We start from the raw sequence: 7,104 nt of genomic DNA, 5'->3' as shown, positions 1-7,104 counted from the left end.
GAGGACGCCTATGACCACCAGCTCTAAGGATTTAGACTTACGATTTAGTGGAACCTGACTCTAGCCAACAATCGTTTCTGTGGGATCGTCTTATGCTAGATCAACGCTTCTCAATGGCGAATCCCATGCCATTTTGTCTCTTGGGCTCGCCAACCTCTGACGCAGTAAGCTAATGAACCGACTGTGCAACCTTCCCAAAACATACAAAGCGGCCGCCTTTGCATACGTTGAAAAGCTTACTTCTTAAGGGACATGGATGGAAGCGTCAGCCCCGTAGTGCGGAGTAACGATGAATACTCAGCGAGGAGGCTAAGTACGAATTCTAAGCCTCATGAACTCTTTTGGGGATTTTTGACAACCTTCGGCTAGATGAGTTTAGTGGCTCATGGTTGTGGTAGAAAAGAAAATAAAAAAATAAAAATAAAGATTTTATTAAAAAGAAATATGAGAAGAACAAAAGCCTAAACTTTTGGGGAGAGAGTGTTTTCAAAAAAATATATAGGATCCCCTTTTGAGTCACTTCACCCCCTATTTATAGTGCTAGGGGAGATATTCTAATCCTACTTAAATTCCTAAAAGATAAATACATTTAATTGAAGATAAATAAAGATAAAGTAAAATCCTAAAAATAATCCTTAATAATTATCTCAATATTAATTATCCTAATATAATTAAAATAGAGTTTAATAGAATAAAATCTCTTCTTTTTGCATTTCAACCATTGGGTTCTCCATGCTTGCACTTTTGGCACCAACTTTTCCTTGTGTCGCACATTGGCCCATTTTATCTCTAAATTCACGCTTTTGGCCCTTAATTTTGCTTTTGCCTCAAATTTAGTCCCTATGAGATAAAAGATCATAAATAGCTCAAATTAGCAGGATCATACTCAGAATAAATATATAATTAATACATAAAAATAAGTTCTTCTAGAGTGTTATCAACACAGTGGGTGTTTTCTTAATAAATAAGCTCAGATCAGCACTTAAAGATTTAAAACCACAAAAATTAAGATATTGAGCAATCTTACCGAACTAAGCACGAGGAGCTTGCTTGAGACCATATAACGCTTTCTTGAGTCTGCATACATGATCATGATACTCCTTAGATACAAATCCTTGTTATTGTTCCATAAAAATATTGCGATCCAACTCTCCATAAAAGAAAGCATTTTTCACATCTAGTTGTCATAATTTCTAACCTTTACCAGCAATTAAAGAAATGATTGCTCGAACCATTTTCATCCTTGCAATAAGACTAACAGTCTCATCATAATCTCGACTGTATTGCTAAGAGAACCCACGGGGAACAAGACGAGCTTGGTATCTATCAATTGTATCATCAGCCTTTTTCTTCAACTTATAAACCCACTTACAAGTAATTAAATCAGCATCAAATGACTTTGGTACAAGCTCTCACGTGCCATTCTTGTTGAGTGCTGAAATCTCTTCTACCATTGCATTTTCCTGTTTCGAAACTCCTTTAGCTTCATTGTACAGTTTGGGCTCATTTCCACATGACTCCTCTATGAAAAAAGCAAGATAAAATAGAATAATGATTTATCTCAATTACATAATCAGACAAATGGCTCGGCAATCTTTTCTGTCTTGGAGGATTTCTGCTTGTGACAGTCTCAATACTTGTGGTGGCCTCTGTATTTTCCTCAGATTGAATACATCCCTCAATTTAAGAAATATTTCTTTCTAAAATATCATAAGGAAAAAGTGCAAGACTTCTCGTACCTTTGCTGCCATTTGCATCATCTTTGTGACATGACACTTCATCGAACATCGCATTACGAGAAATGATAATCTTTTTTGTTTCCAAATCCATACATCTCCAACCCTTCCTATGAGTATCATAGAAAAAAATGCATTTCTTGGTCTTTAGTTCAAGTTTAGTTCGATTGTGTTTCAATACATGAACATAACAAATAGACCCAAAAATATGAAAATAACTTACATTGGGTTTACGACGATATAGCAGCTCAAAAGGTGATGGTTCTGTCCTTGGCCATTGAGGTAGTCAATTTACGACATGACAAGCAGTTTGAAAAGCTGTTGCCCATAGTTCTCTTGGAAGAATCTGTGTGTAGCCAAGACAAACAAATTGATCTAAAATGAGCTAATTCACGCTCAGCAACCCTATTTTGTTGTGGGGTTTCTGAACAATTCATTTGATGCTGAATTTTGTCTCTATAATAATCCATAAAATCATTTGATAGAAATTCCCCTCCATTATTCGTTCGCAAGCACTTGATTGACAACCCAAATCCTTTTTTTACATAATGAACTGAAGAAATTTAGAGAAAGCCTCACTTTTGTGTTCTAAAAAGTATAACCAGTTGAACCGAGAGAAATCATCCAAAATCACAATCACCATCACATAATGAAGATCAATGTATCTTGGCATTCTCGTTGGTCCCAAGATATCTGAATGAACCAGTTGCAATGGCGATGATGCTTTACTTTTTGAACTTGAGAAAGGAAAACAATGTGATTTTTCATATTGGCAACTTGGTCAAATCTCATCATGGTGAATACCTTTAAAAACAGGGATACCATTAAGAAGTTGGTTTGTGGATATCTTCTGTAGCAACTGAAAACCCACATGACCCAAGCGAGCATGCGAAAGTGTTGAGCTTCCATTGCGACTAGCCTTTTTTAAATACTCGTCACTTGTAGACAAAAGATACAATGATTCTTTTCTTTTTCCACAAAACAAAACATCAACAACAATATGTTTCACATTTAAAAGAATTTGAATGTCATTAGGACTAAAAAGAATATACCTTTTTGAATATGTTATTTGTGAGACAGAAGCAATATTTTTCTTTAAGCCACGAACATGATAGACATCCTTGAGAAGAACATCTCTGTCATTCAAATTTCCTTCTTTCTTCACAGGATGTAATGAATTATCAGCTGTTACAATGACTTTATTCTTACGATGCGGACGAACATCTGATAAAAGAGTATCATTCCCAGTAACATGATGAAAACAACCAGAATCAACAATCCATTCCTTGTTGGAGTTAAGAACATCTGCAGACACATCATCTTGGTGCATAACGGAAGTCACATTCGTTGGCTGGTCAAGAACCTCAATGGATAAACATTACTCCCAAGTTGGTTGTTGGAACTCATTGCTGTCATGTACAAATTTGCTTCAATTCTTGCATTTTAACTCGACAATTTACCTTAATATGGCTTGACTTCCCGTATTGATCACACACTACTTTCACCCGACAATCTCATTTGAGATGTCTAAGTTTTCTACCCCTGTAACAAGCTTTGGAAGATCTATTGGGCTGCTCCTCACTTCTGGACTGATTTTTATCACTCGATGAAGACTTCGAGCTTCTTTCTCATTTGATATTTGACAAACAACACATCTTTTGATTTTTGAGAAAGCTTGTTATTGCTTGTCATTTGCTTTATCAAAGCTTATTGATTAGAAAGATTTTCTAATTCAATAATTAAAGGTTGATTCACCCACCATTGAATTGAAGAAACAAAGGGCCTAAGGTCTTTTTGCAGTCCACGAATAAGATAGCGACACAAACGTGCATCACTCACTGGCTCCTCCGTATCCAATTCTGAAATTTCAGAACGCAAGTTCTTCGCTTTTAAGAAGTATTCTTCAATGGACAAATTACCTTGAGTTATTCGCAGTTAGTTCATTCTCAAGAAATTATAATCGAGCTGTATTTTTCTTAGTAAACAACTTTTGAAGAGTCTCTCACACTTGCTTTGGTGACTTTAAATCACGAACATGGTTAATGTATTTCTTGCTGATTAATGTCCGCAAAGCAAAAAGAGGTTTCCCACACTTGATCTCTCATTTTTGCTGTAATTCGACATTCTGCAGAGTATCTGTTGGGATCGATGTTTCATCACCTTCAATAAGATCCCACAAATCCTGCCCCTATAGAAAAGCTTCTATACATAACTTTTAGTAATTGTAATTATTACCAACAAACTTTTCTACAGCAGTTCCCGAAGAAGCACTTCCACTATTCATGTTGGTTGAGTAATAATATCAAACACTTGGTAGTAATCTTGCTCTGATACCAATCGACACAAAACACAGACAATAGAAATGGAAATAAGAAGAAAATTATTATTACTCAATCAAGAGAATACAAGAAAATAGAAATCTGAAGTGCTGCAACTTGACTAAGAGTAAGACATCTATTTAAACAAGAATACCTCCTAAAATATCTCAACTAATTTGATTTAGAGTAACTAATGTACTCCTATTTTATTTGCACAAATGAAGGAGCAAAACTGTTGACTGACTCTTAATATAAATAAAAAATCTTGACCAATTTAAGTAGTAGTAAGTTGCACTAAATTTCGACACTCTATTGGAAAGATGAAATCGATTTTACTTAAATCCAATCTAAAATTTTAATTAAAAAAATTGGTATTTTTTTCTATCTAAAGATGAAAAAAAATGAATGTACTTGCATGTCTCTCTATTACAAGGATGAGACTAAATTAATTCATTAACCTTAAAATGAATCAATATAGTCTTTAAATTATTGAAAAAATTATTATTTTTTGTTTAAAAAGTTATTTTAAAAGCTGAACCCTAACATTTAGCCTATTGGTGAAGCGTATTCATCATATTTTTAAGGTTATGGAATCGATTCATATCTTTGTGGTACGTTATATGGATGTGTATGTGGGTGAGATTTTTATATTAAAAAATATATTTTTTAAAAGCTAAAATATAATGTTAGAAATAGAATCTTTTATTTGGGATTCACTGCAAATAATAATAATATTCTTATATTTTTTAAATTTCTATTATAGATTAGCTTTATTTAGTTTTTTAATAATATAAAGATTAAAACAATTTATTTAATAATAAAAGAAGTATAACAATCAATCATTGATTTGGGTTTGAGAACACCACCACCCACGTTGGATAATTATCACAATCTTGCTTTCTTCCAGAGTGGTCCCTCTTTCATCTCAAAATCTCAATTGCTTGTCCCTATAAATAGTTTGCGGCTGTAACCTCTTTTTTCTTCATGATGATGTTTGGCGAAACATATGTTTCTCTTAGAGTTGTTAAATTTTTAAAAATAAATTTATTTGTTTGGGTAAAAAGATGGAAGAATTCCAAAATTTGCGAAAATTTTAGTAGCTCAATTTTATTTTTCAAGTTCCACCTAAACAGGTGGGTTTTCAAAATTTCTCCTAATTTTATTTCATTTAGAACACATGATCCTATTATAAGATTAAAAAATAATTTAAACTTCAATTTTTTTTATTTAACTCTAATATATAGTTTATTTATAATTTTTTACAAATACAATGATATCCATATTGAATTTCTAGTATATTATTTATTTTTAAGATAATTATTCTTCTTTCATAATTATTTTTTTAATTTGAAAAATGCTAATACCCTAATTTTTAAAATTTAATTATTTATCCCAACTAAATAATTATAAATGATATCATTTTGAATTTATGTTGTAATAACCCATTTTGCCCGGCCCAATAAATACCAAAAATAAATTAAATTAAAACATCCACTATTAACAACCTAGTTTTTATAAATATTAAAATCAAACCAAAAACCCAAAAAAATAAATAAATGTCCATTTACAGACTCAAAGCCCAATTCAGTCCTTAACCCAAATACTAAACCTAAACCCAAATTACTAGCCCAAAATCAAGCCCAAATACCCGCAGCCCAAAACAGAGAAAATCAGCAGCAGGGAACCCTAGAACCTCCAGCGTCGCAGCAGAGCCAGGCCTCCTCCTCGCCATGTTGCGCCTGCACGCGTGTAGTGCCTCCGCGCCAAATCCACGCGAGCCTCCACGTCCATTGCTCCGTACGCCTGCAACAAACAAAACGAACAAAGCAGCAGGCAAAAACGAAAAAATAGCAGAGAGGGCAGAAAAAAAGGATGTATTTTGATTTATTTTTCTTTTGGATCCGGCTATATAAAAAGCCATTTTTCTGTATTTGAAGGGGGGAACCCACGCATACGATCACACAATATCAATAGAAAGAATCAAAAACAAAGTTTTTTTAGTTTTGAGAAGGTGATTCACCATTTATGTTTTGTTTTTTTTTCTGCGTTTCTCTATTATTTTTCTTTGCTTCTTTCTATTTGCTATACAAAAAGAAAAAGAGAAGGATCTTACCTGTGATATCACGCCGTAGGAATCCTCGTCTACTCTGTTCTGATCGGATTGGACGGGGAATCTGGGATTTGAAACGGCGAAAGATGGAGGGGAGAGCCTTAGGGCGTTTTATCTTCCATATTGCTGCGGCTAAGGTTTTGATTTAGTTTAAGAATGGCTAAAGATCAATTAGGTTTTTTTTAGTTTGAATAGGATTTCTGAAACGACACCGTTTGAGCCTAATCCCATGGTTCCAAAACGGTGCCGAATCGGCCTGACCCGCGCGGTGACCCAAGCCCGAGGGAAGGATTCGCGCATTTCTACTTGATGGTCTATTTGCGCAACCAGTCCTCCTTTGTTTTGTATTGTTCTAATTTGATTTTCTGCAGTTTTTCGATTCATACTATATAGTTTACTCTGGTTTCAATTTGGTTCATTGTTAAACGGCGACGTTTTCGTTACTTGAATTTGAATTCTTGAATTTTTGCGTTTAATTGTTGTATTAGTCCTTATGCTTTCGATTGATTGCAAATTTAGTCTTCTAAGTGCTGTATTTTCGATTTAATCATTTTTTATTTTATTTTTATTTCTCATTAGTCATAATGTTTTGTTAAGTTTCATAAATATTATTGGCTCTTATAGTGAATATATTAAAGAAAACTTCATTCAAATTTAGTTTTTTATATATAACATAATGTAAAATTAACTTAGTATTTTTTTTAATATGTTTATTTTTAATAAATTTTAAATATTAGGATTAACATTGTTTTCAAATATTTTTTATTATAATTTTAAGGTACAACACATCGTTATTTAAAATTATTATTAACATGTTTAGAGTTTATTAACGTTGTTTTAAAATTTATCCTTTTTATTTTAAACTTTATATCATTATATGTTTCATTATCTATATGTAAAAATGGTTTTTTTACAATAATTTGACATACTTTGAACATAT

The 7,104-nt window shown here is 32.9% G+C and overlaps 1 long non-coding RNA gene across 3 annotated transcripts; it reads right to left on the bottom strand.

Annotated features, from left to right (window-relative positions):
* Positions 1-412: 412 nt before the first annotated feature.
* On the bottom strand, positions 413-6,352 carry LOC107901267 (uncharacterized). 3 transcript variants are annotated; one of them, XR_001685192.2, is made up of 5 exons: positions 1,960-6,352; positions 1,740-1,846; positions 1,199-1,522; positions 1,028-1,077; positions 413-840 (listed from the first exon to the last, which is right to left on the bottom strand). It is a non-coding gene; the product is annotated as an uncharacterized lncRNA (long non-coding RNA). The 3 variants fall into 3 exon arrangements; XR_005914687.1 differs by having other exon boundaries at positions 1,199-1,846; positions 1,960-3,872; positions 3,972-6,352; XR_005914686.1 differs by having other exon boundaries at positions 1,199-1,846.
* Between the last annotated feature and the right edge of the window lie 752 nt (positions 6,353-7,104).

Source organism: Gossypium hirsutum, chromosome D06 (genome assembly GCF_007990345.1).
Source record: "Gossypium hirsutum isolate 1008001.06 chromosome D06, Gossypium_hirsutum_v2.1, whole genome shotgun sequence".
Classification (NCBI taxonomy): Eukaryota; Viridiplantae; Streptophyta; class Magnoliopsida; order Malvales; family Malvaceae; genus Gossypium; species Gossypium hirsutum.
The sequence above is the reverse complement of the archived record's forward strand: the minus strand, read 5'-3'. Positions and strand labels throughout refer to the sequence as shown.